The sequence below is a fragment of the Manacus candei genome, unplaced genomic scaffold (assembly GCF_025592945.1).
Source record: "Manacus candei isolate 608988 ecotype Guabito, Panama unplaced genomic scaffold, ASM2559294v1 h1tg000179l, whole genome shotgun sequence".
NCBI lineage: Eukaryota > Metazoa > Chordata > Aves > Passeriformes > Pipridae > Manacus > Manacus candei.
Genome location: NW_026138227.1, coordinates 90,098 through 108,680, shown reverse-complemented (window position 1 = coordinate 108,680; position 18,583 = coordinate 90,098). Strand labels below are relative to the sequence as shown.

Sequence of the window (18,583 nt, the reverse complement as noted above, 5' to 3'; positions counted from 1 at the left end):
GGCATTCTCACCCTCCGAAAAGCTGAAAGGCTTTAACAGCTGGACACGCGCCTGCAGCTGTGCAGATTAATGTAGTTTCTTTTAGGAAATGAAGGGGAAGTTTTCCTGTTGGGAGCCTAAATACCGAGTCTACTCTGCTTTTTCAATCAGGTGACGAAGCTTAGGGAAGAAAAGACCAAAGGCCTCGAGGTGAGTACATTCTACCGAGTTCTGCTTTTCTGGCATCGGTTTGGGAAAATCACGTGAAATTCTAAAAAGCTTCTCTCCGTGTTTTCTAGTTGTTTTTTCAGCCTTGCTCTAAGTTTCATGTAGAAAAGGGCATAGAATTATTAGAACAGACAAACTAGACTTCCTCGGGAGAGATGGAAGAAAAGTCTGCTGATTCCAGTTCTGCTTTTCTTGTCTTCCCTTCGACTGTCGTTTTCTCTCCCCTGCTGTTCAAATAGGCTGCAGTTAATTGCTCTGCTGAAGAGTTTGCTGTCCTAAGTGTCTGTCAAATTGATGCCTTCAACTCAAGACAGCACCTGCTCCTTAGTTACAAAAAGTTCCTCACAGGAAATGTTCAGGCGTGCCCATAAATCTCCTCGCTGTTTGTTTGGGAGAACAGGCTTTTCTCGTCTGTAACAGAACAGTCGTGTCATCTGCTCTGGAATGCTGGTGGCAATCTAGTCAGAAGAGGACCCCGTGCTTCACTAATTTTCCCTTTTTGTTGTTGGGGGTGACTTCTTCCCAGGCATGTTATTCTTGACCCCCCGGGGCAAACGGAGGTGTCAGCGTCAGGAGCCATCCTAACTGAGGCCCTGGGAGGTCAGTGCTTTTTGTGGGACTGGACGGTGAAGCTGTCTGTGGGAATGACCTGGCTATGGCTCAGGGTAGTCCTAATTAAGGTGTCTTTTACTCCGTGTTCCCAGGCTGCCTCTTTCCCTTCGGTCGCCGTGGGACGCCTCTGGCAGGACTAACCCTGTGGCTTTTATGTCCAACGTGCTGTGCTGTGTGTGCCTGCAGGTAAGAAAAGCTGGGAGTGCAGTCCCTCTGCTTTGGTTGCTGTGTCTCTTTGGGAGTGATTTTGGAGGGGAATCCCAGAGCGATTTGGTTTGAAGGGGACCTTCAAAGGCCAGCCTGTCTTCCGTGGGCAGGGACACCTTCCACTGTCCCCGGTTGCTGCGAGTCCCGTCCAGCCTGGCCTGGAACACTTGCAGGGATGGGGCAGGCTCAGCTTCCCTGTGCAGTGTGCTCTAATAGCTCTCCACTGGCATCGTGAAAAATGTTGTCAGCGTGTTTTGTTGGACGACGGTAAGCAGGACCTGGGTGAAAAGGACATTCTCTGAGGTGCTGGGAGAAGGAGGACTCGTGCGGGCACCTCCAGAGACAGCGGGAACGGGAGCGTGCTGCGGAGGAGGGAAATTCCAGGGGGTGGGTGCCGAGAAATTTGGCCTTCCCTCGCCCTGTGCTCTGCACTTAGCAGTGGGTCAAGTGCAGAAGTTTCCTGGGGACCCTGGGAAATGATGCCGGGTCTGCCAAGAAAAGTGGGGCCAAAGGAGCAGGACCTGGGTCTGCCAGCGTGGGAGAAACAAGGGACGGGTCATCCTCTGCCTCCAGGAGGGAGGGCAGCAGGAAAGGCCACGGACTAAAGCACTCAAGTGCCGTTCCCCAGGGAGCCCCTGCCCAGACCTGAACTTGCTTCTGCACTTGCTGTCCCTTTCCCAGCGGAGCCGAAGCGTCGGGTGCCGCTGCCGGGGGGATGGAGCTGCCAAGGACAAGCTGGGAGGGTGTTTGCGAGGGAAGGGGGTAGAAGGAGCTCTTGATGTGCTTTTTTTACTTCTTCATCCCACAGAATTGCCACGAGAGGAAATACTTCAGAGGGGCTTCCCTCCAGATAAGGCCTGAAGATGCCAGGAGGTTTCAGCCGGGAGGAAAGGAGCTGTGGAAGAAAAGCAGCCTAAAAACAGCCAGTGGGGATCATCAGGTTTTCCAGCCAAGAAGAACAAGGAGAGAGATGAGGGAATCGGGTTCCAATTCCTAATGCTTTGGTGGGTGCAGGAATGATTTCTGTGTGTTTTCCAGTCCCTTTGGATTCCTGGGATGATTTTAAAATGATGGCTTTAGCAATCAACTAAATCGCAGATGTTGTTTTTGAGAGGAAATGATGCCAAAGAAATGCAGAGTTTTGGGTCAGTTTTGGGGATGATTTGGGTCAGTTTTTGGGGTCAGTTTGGGGTCATTGTTTGGGGTGATTTGGGTCAGCTTTTGGGATGATTGGGGTCAGTTTTGGGTCAGCTTTTGGGATGATTTGGGTCAGGTTTTGGGGTCAGTTTTGGGTCAGCTTTTGGGGTGATTTGGGTCGGTTTTGGGTCAATTTTTGGGGAGCACTGGGTGTTACTGGGGGTTGTTGAGGAGCACTGGGTGTTACTGGGGAGCACTGGGTGTTACTGAGGGTTGTTGGGGAGCACTGGGTGTTACTGGGGAGCACTGGGAGAGAAAATGAAAAATAAAGAGAATAAAAAATAAACGAAGTAAAGAAGGAAATATAAAAAAGAAAATTTAAAAAAAAAGGCAAAAAAACTAAAAAGGAAATAAAATGAAAATGAAATAAGAGAGAAAAAAAAAAAAAAGAAACCCCTTCTTGGGCACCCCGTTTCCTCTCCTCCCCCCCCCCCCCGAACCGTAAATTGCGGGGTCATCACCCCTAAAATGTGAGAAGGGGACCCCGAAATGTGGGTGAGGGAACCCCAGGGAGCCGGAAAAGTGGAGGGGGAGCCGCAGTAAGAAAGCGAAGCCGGGCGGTCGGGCGGCGGGGTGGGGGGGGGGGCGCATGCGCAGTCGTTGGCAAGACGCCGGCGATCACGTGGTAAGTAAGGGCAGGCAGGAGAGGGACCGGCGACGCATGCGCAGTGGCTCTCGTGCCGGTGCAGCGCGCCCTGCTCGAGTTAAGGGCCGGTTCCGGCGGCAGGGCGGGACTCGCGGCCTCCCGTCTGTCCCGGGGTGTGCGGGGGGGGAATAACGTGAATTTCTCCTGATTTTAATTCTCTTGGGCTCTTGTCCTCATTTTAATTTTTTTAAGGCTCTTGTCCTGATTTTAATTCTCTTGGTTCAAACCATTTCCTAATAAGTCAGTTTTAATGAAGTGTTTTCCAGTCCCTTTGGATTCCTGAGATGATTTTAAAATGATGGCTTTAGCAATCAACTAAATCGCAGATGTTGTTTTTGAGAGGAAATGATGCCAAAGAAATGCAGAGAGAGAGCATGGAATCATCCTGGGATCCTGGAGTGGTTTGGGTTGGAAAGGATCTCAGGGATCATCTCCTTCCACCCCCTGCCACAGGCAGGGACACCTTCTAATAGACCTCCAGCCTGGCCTTGGCCACTTGCAGGGATGGGGCAGCCACAACTTCTCTGTGCCAGGCCACCTCCCCACCCTCCCAGGGAAGAATGTCTCCCTTCTGTGCAATCTTTCCCTTTCTTCTCTGCAGGAAGTGGGCTGGGACAAGGGAATTGGCTCCCACGAGGCCGAGGATGAGAGCGGGCTGTGCACAGGGGACAACTTCCACTTCCGAACGGGGAAGGGCCCCTTCGTGCCCACCCCTGGCAAACTGGGACAGAGTAACATCTGCCTGCAGCTGGCTGGAGTTCCCGTTGGCTCTGGGCTTTCAGCCCGCCGGGGCTGCGGCGGGAGCCGCGCGGAGGGAACGGGGGCCGGGGCCGCGCCGAGGGCCGGGGCCGGGCTGAGCGGGCGGGGCGGGGCCGCAGGGCCAGGCGGGCTGGGATTGGGCGGAGGCGCTCGAGTGCTGATTGGGCAGCGCTGCCAGCCCGCGGTATAAAGGGCCGGCGGGGCAGGTGGGGGCGGTTGTGTGTGGGGGCTGAGGGTGTGGCCCCGCTGCTGCCCGGGCTGCGGAGGGGAGAGCGCCTTGGCCGCTGGGTTTGTGCACCGGGGCAGCCGGGGGCGTTTAGGGGCGCCTTGTGCTGGGCGGCGGGGCCCGGGTAAGCCCCTTACCTGCCGGGTGCCCCCGGGGAGAGCCGTGGCATGGCTGTGGGTCCTGTGCTCTCTGGGTGTCTGAGGGTTTGCTTTGGGATCCCAAACCCTTTCCCCGTGCAGGGTTATGAGGCAAAGACTGCTTTAACTTGGTTTTTTGGTGCTGCGTTAATGCTTTTTGCTCGTTCTGTGTCCATTTGCAGCCTCGCTCGTGGTTTCCCCTGGTGTGGAGGCGAGTTGTGCTTCCTGCTGGGAGAGAGAACGGCCTTGGGAAGCTGCTCCATGAGCCACAGCTGTGCCGAGCCCGGCAGTCTGTCCAGGTAAGAGCAGGGCTTCTACTGCCCGTGAGGAGCTGGGTTTGCTGTTGGAAGATAGAATGTGCCTATGCCTTTAAATGCAAGGACAGGTAGAAGCCGGGAGGGACCCTGAGCAGGTTTGGTGGCACGACAGCAGTTTGAAAAGACCTTGACTGTGGGAGAAATGTCCAGGAAAACGATTCCTTTTTTGCAGGGAGGCAGTTTGCGAGGACAGGGGGGTTGCTGTGCTCTCTAGCAAAACTACTGACCTTGGGATGTCTAGGGTGGGGAGATGTTGGCCACGTGTGGGCTGGAGCAAAGGTGTGTGGGTGCCTGTGTGTGACAGCCGTGGGTGTGCAGGAAGGGGGGTTCTGGTGCCATTGGAGCTGCCAGGGAGCCAAAAGGGGCACGGTTGTCTGAAAAAGGCAAAAAGTCTCAGTCTCTGTTGACACGTGTACCAAAGGAGATGCAAATTTTCCCTTTCTCGTTGCAGACTTCGCAAAGCTCCCCAGGAAAGGAAGCTTTATATTCCTCCCCAGCTTTATGCTAAAGGTTTCCTTCCTCCTGTCTCAGCACCCTTTCTGCTGTTGGGAGAGCACGAGGTGGATGGAGAGGATCCCCAGGCATCTGCAGGCACAAGGGACTCATACAACTGCGATTTTCCTCCAGCCCTCGTGAAAGGGACTTCCAGGATACTCTTGGGAATGTACCAGCTCTCCTGCTGGAGCTTTTCTATGGAATATTTGAACACAAAGGGTAAAACTAAAGTCAGGTCTGTTCTGGAGTATGTTACACTTGTGCAAAACTCCGTTCTTCTGTTTATTTTCTGTTCTGGAAAGAACAGTCTGGGGTTCCTGGGCACTTCCTATTGAGTGATTCCATGAAAATAATTTTGTACTGAAAGGGGAAAGGAGCTGTCTGTGGGAGGTCAGGTGTCCATGATAAAAGCTTTATGCTTTTCAGTCAGATAAGCCTTAAAATATCTCACAGTGTATAGGAATGCCTGGCTTCTAAAAGTCACCAGCTGAGTCTTAGAGGCTCCTTTGAAGAGCTGAGTTCAGGCAGCAGAATTGCCCCCCAGGAGGGACTCTGTGCCTGCTCTCCCGTGGCTCCAAGGGATCTCTGGCCCTTCACGCCGGCACCGAGATTTTCTCGGGAAGGGCCTCAGATCTCCGGACCAGTCTGGGACACAGGCAAGATCCCCCTGCATTTTGGGACCAAATTGGCCCCTGGAGGGACAGTGCTGTTGGTGCCCCCCGGGTTGGGGCACCCCGAGGACTCCAGCGCGCACCGAAAGGATTATTCGGGGAGATCCTCGGGGTGCCCGGCCCTGGGGAGCTCAAAGCAAGGTCCCTGCCATGGATTCAGGCATTGCTGAGAGTATCCCAGGGGTCCCTGTCCCTGCTAGACAGGGAGCTCTCTAATGGGCTGTAATTGGGTTCTAAAAGTGGTGCTCCAAGTGCCAAAGAAGTGTGGGATTGGGATTAAGAAATGAGCAGTGAGGGTGCAATTGGCTGTTTTCTCTGGAATGTGACTGTGAGAGCTGCAGGAGTGCCAGGTGTGTGTTCCAGTCCCCAGCATTTGGTTTGCACATGTCCTGCTCAGACACAAGTACAATTTCCTCAGTCCTGAACACAGCAGAATGAGAATTATGGACTGGCAGTGTTAAGGTGATTGGTGTGACAGGGGTCAAACTGGGAAAACATTGGGGAATTCCTCAGTTTGTGTTTTTGCCAAACTCACCCAAACCTCTGCTAGGAAGTGATGGGCTGGAAAAGTTGAGGCAGAAATGGAATTGAAAACTGGGGCTCTTGACACTGTAATTGCTGAAACTAAATGTGTCCAAGCAGCAGCTCTTGTTGTGCAGGGAATAACTCCTGTCAGCAGCAAGGCCCTGACTGAAGTGGCAGCTGCAGTTGTTCCTGTGGTGTGGGCCAGTGGAGCTGCAGGAGAGTGGAAGAGGGCAGAACCTGTAGGTATTACCCCTGATGTGGGATCTCTATGGGTAAGGCCAACCCAGTATCCTTTAAAATCAGAATGCCAGACTGGATTGGTTGCAGGAACAGCTAAATTGGCTCCTCCTGGTTTGCTTGTAGGACGTGAATGCAAGAACCTGCCAAGAAAACCAGTGGACAAGATGATTGATTAGTGCAGGACCTGAGAGAAGCACCTTGAATGACAACCTGGAGGAGTTTCCAGTATTGGATTTAAAAGATGGCCTTTGCATCTCCTTGAGCAAGGAAAGCCAAGAAAGCTTTGCTTTTGCAGGAGAAAATGGGGCAAGCAGGCAGGAAGAAGAGAAGCCCCGTGACTCCTCCCTGAGCCCCAGACAGCCCATGAACTGCCTTGCTGGGAATGGTGGGACGGGCTGGACTCTGCATTGCTCCCTCGGGATGTGTGGTAAGACTGTTATGGCGACTTTTTGAATAGATGGTGCAAGGGCAGCCTTTAAGCAGCTGAAGCATTCCCTGAGGAGAGCTCTGGGTCTGCCAGATGTGTCAGAACTGTTGGAAGCATCTTTGGTGGGGAGGGCAAACAAAGGCCAAGGTGTGCAGTGACCCCCCTGAGAAGGGACTTTCAGTTAATGGCATCCCTGATGGTGAACTTTGTGGGCTGTTCCCCCTGTAGGGCAGGTGATAGTCCCAGCTCCAGTTATGGGAAAAATGGTTAAAAGGGAGCCCCAAAAGCTGGAAGTCCTCCTGGAGGCTCCTGGCAAAGAGAGTTTGCTGCGTTCCCCCTGACAGAAGGACAGTGATAGCTTTTGAGTGCTGGTAGATCCTTTTAATAGATAGCCTTGAGTGTGTCCTTGTTGCACCAGTAGGACTTATCAAAGTCCCCATATTCCAGGAGATAGACACATTGAAGTTTAAAATATTCTTCCTAATCCTTTGTTGGCTTGAGGCTCTCCCCTCAGGAACTGCAGGAACTCCTGGTGCCGCCTGGGCCGATGGATTGGACGCCCCAGCCCCTCCGTTCCTGCCCAGCCACTGGGGCCGTGTCCAGTGGTGGCACTGCCAGCCCTGCAGGTGAAGTGGGAAGGCCCTTTGCAGGTCTGGTGGGTCACATTTATAGCAGGTAAAGTTGCAGTAAAAGGACCTGGGGTCTGTTATTCTTGAGTTCAGAAAGCTCCTTTTGATTGGTGAGCAGGACAAAGTGGATCCTTAAGAGTTCCCATCCGTGTTTGTGTCTCAGCCTGTGTTAGGATTCAGGGCTGTAGCTGTTGTTGTCACTGAGGAGTCAAACTGTGCTTTAAATAATGAGACCCTGGCCTGATGGCCCAGTGTCAAGGCAAAAGGTGGAATGCTCTCTGAGTGTTGAGATGTAACAAGGGCTAATCCTTTTTGCAGTGGGATGGAGCCTGGAAAGTGCACAGAGCTGAGCCCAGGGATTGAAAGGGACCAAGCAAGGGAGGTGAAGAAAGAAGGAAGAAGGGAAGTGAGGCAGCAGGCAAGCAGCACCAAGTTGCTGTGTAAGCAGGTGAGTTGTGTTGAGGTTCCTCAGGCAGGCACTGAGGACTTGGAGGGCTCCAGACAGAGCAGACCTGGGAAGGCCCTCGGTGAAGCCCCTCAGAAACCTGAAGCCCCTGGGCCTTTTGGGGAGCCTGAGCTATTGCAGCCCTGGGGATGGCTTTGGTTTCCTTCTCTCCTCAGAGTAAAACTCTGTGGGGGAGTCTGTGATCTCCCTGACTTTTGTGTCATAACTGAAACTTGGAAGGAAGTTGACCTTGTGTAGTTTCCCAACTGACTTGGCCGGGTTGAACCAGCAGTGCCAGATTGTTGTAGTGTGCAGGGTGTTGTTTGTGTCTGAGCAGTTTGGGGTTGATTTGCCAAGGGGAGCCATGGAATGTTATGGTGTTTTTGTCCCAATATTTGGAGGCAGTGCCCTGGATGAGTTGATTTCTGCCTCACTCCCTGATATCTGAGTTAGGAGATGTACCAAGAACTGGTAGTTTTTGCAGTGGGATGTTCCCTAGAAAGTGCATGGAGCTGAGCCAAGGAACTTAAAGGGACTGAGCAAGCAAAGTCAAGAAAGAATGAAGAAGGGAACTGAGGCAGCAGCCAAGCAGCACCAAGCTCCTCTACAACCAGGTGAGTTGTCTTGAAGTTGATAAGGTGGTCACTGAGAACTTTGGGGTCTGCAGGCACAGGTGACCACCAGAGACCCCCAATGGAGCCCCTCAGAGAACTTATAAGGGTTTGTGTAGATGGGAACAGGTGTTGGGAGTGTCCTGAATGTGCAACAGGAATGCAGGGAAGGAAAATGAACCCTCCTGTCATGCTGACCCCTCCCATCAGCTGCAGTGGAGACCCCTCCGTGTGCCCTTTGGGAGCGGATTGCCAGGACCCCCGTGGGGCTGGGATCATGGCAGGGTGTTGTAAGCAAGGAATGCCTGGCTTCTAAAAGTCACCAGCTGAGTCTTAGAGGCTCCTTTGAAGAGCTCTTTTCAGGCAGGCAAATTGCCCCCCAGGAGGGACTCTGTGCCTGCTCTCCCGTGGCTCCAAGGGATCTCTGGCCCTTCACGCCGGCACCGAGATTTTCTCGGGAAGGGCCTCAGATCTCCGGACCAGTCTGGGACACAGGCAAGATCCCCCTGCATTTTGGGACCAAATTGGCCCCTGGAGGGACAGTGCTGTTGGTGCCCCCCGGGTTGGGGCACCCCGAGGACTCCAGCGCGCACCGAAAGGATTATTCGGGGAGATCCTCGGGGTGCCCGGCCCTGGGGAGCTCAAAGCAAGGTCCCTGCCATGGATTCAGGCATTGCTGAGAGTATCCCAGGGGTCCCTGTCCCTGCTAGACAGGGAGCTCTCTAATGGGCTGTAATTGGGTTCTAAAAGTGGTGCTCCAAGTGCCAAAGAAGTGTGGGATTGGGATTAAGAAATGAGCAGTGAGGGTGCAATTGGCTGTTTTCTCTGGAATGTGACTGTGAGAGCTGCAGGAGTGCCAGGTGTGTGTTCCAGTCCCCAGCATTTGGTTTGCACATGTCCTGCTCAGACACAAGTACAATTTCCTCAGTCCTGAACACAGCAGAATGAGAATTATGGACTGGCAGTGTTAAGGTGATTGGTGTGACAGGGGTCAAACTGGGAAAACATTGGGGAATTCCTCAGTTTGTGTTTTTGCCAAACTCACCCAAACCTCTGCTAGGAAGTGATGGGCTGGAAAAGTTGAGGCAGAAATGGAATTGAAAACTGGGGCTCTTGACACTGTAATTGCTGAAACTAAATGTGTCCAAGCAGCAGCTCTTGTTGTGCAGGGAATAACTCCTGTCAGCAGCAAGGCCCTGACTGAAGTGGCAGCTGCAGTTGTTCCTGTGGCGTGGGCCAGTGGAGCTGCAGGAGAGTGGAAGAGGGCAGAACCTGTAGGTATTACCCCTGATGTGGGATCTCTATGGGTAAGGCCAACCCAGTATCCTTTAAAATCAGAATGCCAGACTGGATTGGTTGCAGGAACAGCTAAATTGGCTCCTCCTGGTTTGCTTGTAGGACGTGAATGCAAGAACCTGCCAAGAAAACCAGTGGACAAGATGATTGATTAGTGCAGGACCTGAGAGAAGCACCTTGAATGACAACCTGGAGGAGTTTCCAGTATTGGATTTAAAAGATGGCCTTTGCATCTCCTTGAGCAAGGAAAGCCAAGAAAGCTTTGCTTTTGCAGGAGAAAATGGGGCAAGCAGGCAGGAAGAAGAGAAGCCCCGTGACTCCTCCCTGAGCCCCAGACAGCCCATGAACTGCCTTGCTGGGAATGGTGGGACGGGCTGGACTCTGCATTGCTCCCTCGGGATGTGTGGTAAGACTGTTATGGCGACTTTTTGAATAGATGGTGCAAGGGCAGCCTTTAAGCAGCTGAAGCATTCCCTGAGGAGAGCTCTGGGTCTGCCAGATGTGTCAGAACTGTTGGAAGCATCTTTGGTGGGGAGGGCAAACAAAGGCCAAGGTGTGCAGTGACCCCCCTGAGAAGGGACTTTCAGTTAATGGCATCCCTGATGGTGAACTTTGTGGGCTGTTCCCCCTGTAGGGCAGGTGATAGTCCCAGCTCCAGTTATGGGAAAAATGGTTAAAAGGGAGCCCCAAAAGCTGGAAGTCCTCCTGGAGGCTCCTGGCAAAGAGAGTTTGCTGCGTTCCCCCTGACAGAAGGACAGTGATAGCTTTTGAGTGCTGGTAGATCCTTTTAATAGATAGCCTTGAGTGTGTCCTTGTTGCACCAGTAGGACTTATCAAAGTCCCCATATTCCAGGAGATAGACACATTGAAGTTTAAAATATTTTTCCTAATCCTTTGTTGGCTTGAGGCTCTCCCCTCAGGAACTGCAGGAACTCCTGGTGCCGCCTGGGCCGATGGATTGGACGCCCCAGCCCCTCCGTTCCTGCCCAGCCACTGGGGCCGTGTCCAGTGGTGGCACTGCCAGCCCTGCAGGTGAAGTGGGAAGGCCCTTTGCAGGTCTGGTGGGTCACATTTATAGCAGGTAAAGTTGCAGTAAAAGGACCTGGGGTCTGTTATTCTTGAGTTCAGAAAGCTCCTTTTGATTGGTGAGCAGGACAAAGTGGATCCTTAAGAGTTCCCATCCGTGTTTGTGTCTCAGCCTGTGTTAGGATTCAGGGCTGTAGCTGTTGTTGTCACTGAGGAGTCAAACTGTGCTTTAAATAATGAGACCCTGGCCTGATGGCCCAGTGTCAAGGCAAAAGGTGGAATGCTCTCTGAGTGTTGAGATGTAACAAGGGCTAATCCTTTTTGCAGTGGGATGGAGCCTGGAAAGTGCACAGAGCTGAGCCCAGGGATTGAAAGGGACCAAGCAAGGGAGGTGAAGAAAGAAGGAAGAAGGGAAGTGAGGCAGCAGGCAAGCAGCACCAAGTTGCTGTGTAAGCAGGTGAGTTGTGTTGAGGTTCCTCAGGCAGGCACTGAGGACTTGGAGGGCTCCAGACAGAGCAGACCTGGGAAGGCCCTCGGTGAAGCCCCTCAGAAACCTGAAGCCCCTGGGCCTTTTGGGGAGCCTGAGCTATTGCAGCCCTGGGGATGGCTTTGGTTTCCTTCTCTCCTCAGAGTAAAACTCTGTGGGGGAGTCTGTGATCTCCCTGACTTTTGTGTCATAACTGAAACTTGGAAGGAAGTTGACCTTGTGTAGTTTCCCAACTGACTTGGCCGGGTTGAACCAGCAGTGCCAGATTGTTGTAGTGTGCAGGGTGTTGTTTGTGTCTGAGCAGTTTGGGGTTGATTTGCCAAGGGGAGCCATGGAATGTTATGGTGTTTTTGTCCCAATATTTGGAGGCAGTGCCCTGGATGAGTTGATTTCTGCCTCACTCCCTGATATCTGAGTTAGGAGATGTACCAAGAACTGGTAGTTTTTGCAGTGGGATGTTCCCTAGAAAGTGCATGGAGCTGAGCCAAGGAACTTAAAGGGACTGAGCAAGCAAAGTCAAGAAAGAATGAAGAAGGGAACTGAGGCAGCAGCCAAGCAGCACCAAGCTCCTCTACAACCAGGTGAGTTGTCTTGAAGTTGATAAGGTGGTCACTGAGAACTTTGGGGTCTGCAGGCACAGGTGACCACCAGAGACCCCCAATGGAGCCCCTCAGAGAACTTATAAGGGTTTGTGTAGATGGGAACAGGTGTTGGGAGTGTCCTGAATGTGCAACAGGAATGCAGGGAAGGAAAATGAACCCTCCTGTCATGCTGACCCCTCCCATCAGCTGCAGTGGAGACCCCTCCGTGTGCCCTTTGGGAGCGGATTGCCAGGACCCCCGTGGGGCTGGGATCATGGCAGGGTGTTGTAAGCAAGGAATGCCTGGCTTCTAAAAGTCACCAGCTGAGTCTTAGAGGCTCCTTTGAAGAGCTCTTTTCAGGCAGGCAAATTGCCCCCCAGGAGGGACTCTGTGCCTGCTCTCCCGTGGCTCCAAGGGATCTCTGGCCCTTCACGCCGGCACCGAGATTTTCTCGGGAAGGGCCTCAGATCTCCGGACCAGTCTGGGACACAGGCAAGATCCCCCTGCATTTTGGGACCAAATTGGCCCCTGGAGGGACAGTGCTGTTGGTGCCCCCCGGGTTGGGGCACCCCGAGGACTCCAGCGCGCACCGAAAGGATTATTCGGGGAGATCCTCGGGGTGCCCGGCCCTGGGGAGCTCAAAGCAAGGTCCCTGCCATGGATTCAGGCATTGCTGAGAGTATCCCAGGGGTCCCTGTCCCTGCTAGACAGGGAGCTCTCTAATGGGCTGTAATTGGGTTCTAAAAGTGGTGCTCCAAGTGCCAAAGAAGTGTGGGATTGGGATTAAGAAATGAGCAGTGAGGGTGCAATTGGCTGTTTTCTCTGGAATGTGACTGTGAGAGCTGCAGGAGTGCCAGGTGTGTGTTCCAGTCCCCAGCATTTGGTTTGCACATGTCCTGCTCAGACACAAGTACAATTTCCTCAGTCCTGAACACAGCAGAATGAGAATTATGGACTGGCAGTGTTAAGGTGATTGGTGTGACAGGGGTCAAACTGGGAAAACATTGGGGAATTCCTCAGTTTGTGTTTTTGCCAAACTCACCCAAACCTCTGCTAGGAAGTGATGGGCTGGAAAAGTTGAGGCAGAAATGGAATTGAAAACTGGGGCTCTTGACACTGTAATTGCTGAAACTAAATGTGTCCAAGCAGCAGCTCTTGTTGTGCAGGGAATAACTCCTGTCAGCAGCAAGGCCCTGACTGAAGTGGCAGCTGCAGTTGTTCCTGTGGTGTGGGCCAGTGGAGCTGCAGGAGAGTGGAAGAGGGCAGAACCTGTAGGTATTACCCCTGATGTGGGATCTCTATGGGTAAGGCCAACCCAGTATCCTTTAAAATCAGAATGCCAGACTGGATTGGTTGCAGGAACAGCTAAATTGGCTCCTCCTGGTTTGCTTGTAGGACGTGAATGCAAGAACCTGCCAAGAAAACCAGTGGACAAGATGATTGATTAGTGCAGGACCTGAGAGAAGCACCTTGAATGACAACCTGGAGGAGTTTCCAGTATTGGATTTAAAAGATGGCCTTTGCATCTCCTTGAGCAAGGAAAGCCAAGAAAGCTTTGCTTTTGCAGGAGAAAATGGGGCAAGCAGGCAGGAAGAAGAGAAGCCCCGTGACTCCTCCCTGAGCCCCAGACAGCCCATGAACTGCCTTGCTGGGAATGGTGGGACGGGCTGGACTCTGCATTGCTCCCTCGGGATGTGTGGTAAGACTGTTATGGCGACTTTTTGAATAGATGGTGCAAGGGCAGCCTTTAAGCAGCTGAAGCATTCCCTGAGGAGAGCTCTGGGTCTGCCAGATGTGTCAGAACTGTTGGAAGCATCTTTGGTGGGGAGGGCAAACAAAGGCCAAGGTGTGCAGTGACCCCCCTGAGAAGGGACTTTCAGTTAATGGCATCCCTGATGGTGAACTTTGTGGGCTGTTCCCCCTGTAGGGCAGGTGATAGTCCCAGCTCCAGTTATGGGAAAAATGGTTAAAAGGGAGCCCCAAAAGCTGGAAGTCCTCCTGGAGGCTCCTGGCAAAGAGAGTTTGCTGCGTTCCCCCTGACAGAAGGACAGTGATAGCTTTTGAGTGCTGGTAGATCCTTTTAATAGATAGCCTTGAGTGTGTCCTTGTTGCACCAGTAGGACTTATCAAAGTCCCCATATTCCAGGAGATAGACACATTGAAGTTTAAAATATTCTTCCTAATCCTTTGTTGGCTTGAGGCTCTCCCCTCAGGAACTGCAGGAACTCCTGGTGCCGCCTGGGCCGATGGATTGGACGCCCCAGCCCCTCCGTTCCTGCCCAGCCACTGGGGCCGTGTCCAGTGGTGGCACTGCCAGCCCTGCAGGTGAAGTGGGAAGGCCCTTTGCAGGTCTGGTGGGTCACATTTATAGCAGGTAAAGTTGCAGTAAAAGGACCTGGGGTCTGTTATTCTTGAGTTCAGAAAGCTCCTTTTGATTGGTGAGCAGGACAAAGTGGATCCTTAAGAGTTCCCATCCGTGTTTGTGTCTCAGCCTGTGTTAGGATTCAGGGCTGTAGCTGTTGTTGTCACTGAGGAGTCAAACTGTGCTTTAAATAATGAGACCCTGGCCTGATGGCCCAGTGTCAAGGCAAAAGGTGGAATGCTCTCTGAGTGTTGAGATGTAACAAGGGCTAATCCTTTTTGCAGTGGGATGGAGCCTGGAAAGTGCACAGAGCTGAGCCCAGGGATTGAAAGGGACCAAGCAAGGGAGGTGAAGAAAGAAGGAAGAAGGGAAGTGAGGCAGCAGGCAAGCAGCACCAAGTTGCTGTGTAAGCAGGTGAGTTGTGTTGAGGTTCCTCAGGCAGGCACTGAGGACTTGGAGGGCTCCAGACAGAGCAGACCTGGGAAGGCCCTCGGTGAAGCCCCTTGGAAACCTTCTAAGGGTAGTTGTGTATGGTGATAAGTGTTGGGAAATGTCCTGAATGTGGAACAGGAATGCAGGGAAGGAAAATGAGCCCTCCTGTAATGCTGACCCCTCCCATCAGCTGCAGTGGAGACCCCTCCGTGTGCCCTTTGGGAGCGGATTGCCAGGACCCCCGTGGGGCTGGGATCATGGCAGGGTGTTGTAAGCAAGGAATGCCTGGCTTCTAAAAGTCACCAGCTGAGTCTTAGAGGCTCCTTTGAAGAGCTGATTTCAGGCAGGCAAATTGCCCCCCAGGAGGGACTCTGTGCCTGCTCTCCCGTGGCTCCAAGGGATCTCTGGCCCTTCACGCCGGCACCGAGATTTTCTCGGGAAGGGCCTCAGATCTCCGGACCAGTCTGGGACACAGGCAAGATCCCCCTGCAGTTTAGGACCAAATTGGCCCCCTGGAGGGACAGTGCTGTTGGTGCCCCCCGGGTTGGGGCACCCCGAGGACTCCAGCGCGCACCGAAAGGATTATTCGGGGAGATCCTCGGGGTGCCCGGCCCTGGGGAGCTCAAAGCAAGGTCCCTGCCATGGATTCAGGCATTGCTGAGAGTATCCCAGGGGTCCCTGTCCCTGCTAGACAGGGAGCTCTCTAATGGGCTGTAATTGGGTTCTAAAAGCGGTGCTCCAAGTGCCAAACAAGTGTGGGATTGGGATTACGAAATGAGCAGTGAGGGTGCAATTGGCTGTTTTCTCTGGAATGTGACTGTGAGAGCTGCAGGAGTGCCAGGTGTGTGTTCCAGTCCCCAGCATTTGGTTTGCACATGTCCTGCTCAGACACAGGTCCAACTTGCTCAGTCCTTAACCCAAGAGAGGGAGAATTATGGACTGGCAGTGTTAAGGTGATTGGTGTGACAGGGGTCAAACTGGGAAAACATTGGGGAATTCCTCAGTTGGTCTGTTTGCCAAACTAACCCAAACCTGTGCTAGGAAGAGATGGACTGGGGTCTCTGATCTCCTGGGCAGTTGTTTTGCATGACCCTGGGAGCCTCTGGGATTAGACTGGCCTGGGCAGACAGGGAGCAGTTTGTCCTGTGGAGCTGGGCTGGGTTTGTTGAGGATGCCTTGGGAGGCAGGGCTGGAGAGGCTCCTCTGTTGGCTGTAGTGGTGGAAGGTTGTAGCAGCAGGGCTGGAGCCTTCGCCCTCCTGCTCCCCCCGTGAGCCCCGACGGGCCCGTGCCCTTGGCAATGGAGGGCCCCCCATTGCTGAGTCAGCGGTTCCGGGGGCCAGGAGGGATGGGATCAGGATGCCGAGCTCCGCCCAGGGCCAGGGCTGCCAGTGTTCAACCATGGAGGGAACTGAAAGCACAGTGAGATGGAGGCCAAGCTGCAGCACAGGGATGGGTGAGAAAAGACCCTAGTCCTCAGGTGGAGCTTTGAATTCCCTGGAAAAATGGATCCTGTCAGATGGATCAGGCCCTTGTGGGTGCTGGAGCAGAGGCCTCTCTCATTTTTGGTCACCCTGAAAGGTTGCAAGGACAGCAAGTTCTGACTGCAGGATGAGGTGGCAAACAAAGTGAAGTGGTCCAGAGAAAAGCTGAGGCTAAAATTGGTCCTGTGCCAGAGCAGCCTCGTGCAGTGCTTGTTGCTGTCCCTGAGTGTCCCATTGCAGTGGATATTTCCAAGGGTGCCTTGTGCTGGGGAGCACTGGGGCAGTTCCCTTTCCCTGGGCAGGGCAGGCAGGGCACGTTTCCCCCCTCGAGGGTGGCTCCACAGTCCCCCCCTGTGCCCTGGGAGCGTGGCAGAACACCTGGACCCACTGTCCTTGTCAGAGAGGGCACAAGGGATGGTTGGATGGGGGAGGGAATGGCTCAGGGAGTACAAGCACCATTACAATGAGTAGGGCAGCACCTGGAAAGGAAGAAGGGGAGTTAATCCAGACAAAATCCAAGCACCTGCCCAACCTGTGATATTTTTAGGAACTCAGTGGTGCTGTGGTCCCCAGGAAGTATTGCCCAGGACTAGGCAGGAGACTTCAGGCTCTGTCACCCCCAGAGCAAGTGTCCAGGGGCAGGCAGTGGGGAGGCAGCTCTGTTGTTGAGGATGGGGTTATTTTCTCTGCTTTATTTTGTCTCCAGAGATGTTCTTCCCATTAATCCAAACTGACTCCATCTCCTAACTCTCTGAAGAGGTTTTCTGCTTTTTGTGGGAGGGTAAGGTTTGGGTTCTAACTATAGAAGAGCCAACAAAATAAAGGCTTTGTGGCAAACAAATGGTGTCTCCCAAACTCTTTGTACTTCAAATAGATGCCTTTATTCTTAGTTTTTTCTTATTGGTATTCTCAAGGTACTTAATACCCTGTCTACAGTTATTTATTTTGGCTTCTCTTTTTTATTTGTTACAGAGTTGATGTGACTGACTTCTTTTTGAAATGCAGCAGTGCTCTCAAGGATATTTCCCCCGCACTCCTGGGCTTGTGCAGGGCTGTTGAGTCCGTGTGTGCCACTGTTCTTGTCCCAGGGGGACCGAGTGACATTTGGAACCAAACCTGGGGACTTGAACTCTAGGAATGTTTCTGTGTCTTTGAATTTTAAATTGCACATGAAGCAGAAATATGTTTGTGTTTTCCAGGTTATATTGTCATGAAAATAGAAATGCATCATTGGATCTTACTCCTCTGAGGGCAAACCACCAGACTGATCATTTCTTAGTCCATCAGACCCAGTGCCAGGAACTCAGAGGGCTGTTTGTGTGCAAATGTGCTGAGTGGTGGTGGCCCCCGTGAGACTGTGACCAGCTGGAAATGTGTGTGTGTGTGTGTGTGCAGAGCTGGGCTGGATCCCTTGGGATTTGGCTCCCAGATCCCCCCCAGCCTTCAGGAAAACCAGAGGCCACCGAACCCTGAGGGAAGGGAGTCCCATTTGCAGAAGGGTTTGTAGATTGGGGAAAAGCTCTCCAGAACAAAGCCTGTGTTCCAAACCCCTTCAGGCCAAAGTCAAGGAGCACAAACCCTGGAGTCATCAAGTTATGAAGTTTGGTTCAAACCATTTCCTAATAAGTCAGTTTTAATGAAGTGTTAAAAGGAGAACTTAAATAAGGGTAATTTCTGATGGAGAATAATGGGAAGAAGTGGTTTAAGTTCCCTAAACATGTTTTATATCAGTCCATGGTTATTTAATTGAGCATTGTTTGGAATTTTTCTTTTTGCATTCGTTCCTGGTGTGCTTTTCTCTATCTAAGGGATGTTTGGAGGTCTTTTTGATTGCTTGAAGGTTTTTAATGTCAGTGCTGGATTGGGGTGGACAGTCATTGTAACATGATTTAGAGTTGGATGCATTTTATTCTGTGTGCCCTGTTTGATGTCTCGTGTTCAGCGAGTGACTGGTCAGAGTTTGGCCCAAGCCTTTGTTTTTCAGGTGAAAAACCCGAAGGGGGAATTGTAGTTGCAGCTTTGCCCTTGAGCTGCAGCTGGAGCCTGGCCAAAGAACAAGGCAAAGCTCCCTGGGGAAGGAAGGGGGAGCCAGAGAAGAAAAGCAGCTGCAGCCAGAAAGGTGGGTTTGGGCGGGAGAAGAGGGGCTGTGACCCAGCAAGGGGCTCTGGAGGGCTCTGGGGTCTCTATAGGGGCTCTGGGGTCTCTATAGGGGCTCTGGAGGGCTCTGGGGTCCCTATAATGGCTCTGGGGTCTCTGTAGGGACTCTGGGGTTTCTATCGTGGCTCTGGGGTCCCTATAATGGCTCTGGGGTCTCTGTAGGGTCTCTGGGGTCCCTCTCCTGGCTCGGGGTCCCTCTCCTGGCTCGGGGTCCCTCTCCCTGCCGGCACAGGAGCTGCTGCCGCCCCAGCAAGAGGCAGAGGAGTCGCTGCCCAGAAGCAAGAACTCACTGAGAGCTGAACTGGGGCCGTGTGGGCAGGGCCAGAGGGGAGCAAAGGAAGGGATTTGTTGCTAAGAAAAGAAATAAAGTTTGGGTCATTTGTTGGGGAGATTTGTGTCAGTTTCTGAT

At 52.8% G+C, this 18,583-nt stretch overlaps 2 long non-coding RNA genes across 2 annotated transcripts in view; both read left to right on the top strand.

Moving 5' to 3' along the window:
- Positions 1 to 2,158, top strand: part of LOC127463899 (uncharacterized) — a 28,950-nt gene extending 26,792 nt beyond the window's left edge. Inside the window, exons 4-7 of the long non-coding RNA XR_007901069.1 lie at positions 151 to 189; positions 734 to 807; positions 912 to 1,005; positions 1,835 to 2,158. This is a non-coding gene — a long non-coding RNA (uncharacterized LOC127463899). The remainder of the gene's footprint in view (positions 1 to 150; positions 190 to 733; positions 808 to 911; positions 1,006 to 1,834) is intronic.
- An 8,384-nt stretch (positions 2,159 to 10,542) lies between these two features.
- On the top strand, positions 10,543 to 17,926 carry LOC127463904 (uncharacterized). Its single transcript, XR_007901074.1, has 2 exons — positions 10,543 to 11,130; positions 16,990 to 17,926. It is a non-coding gene; the product is annotated as an uncharacterized LOC127463904 (long non-coding RNA).
- The last annotated feature ends 657 nt before the right edge of the window (positions 17,927 to 18,583 follow it).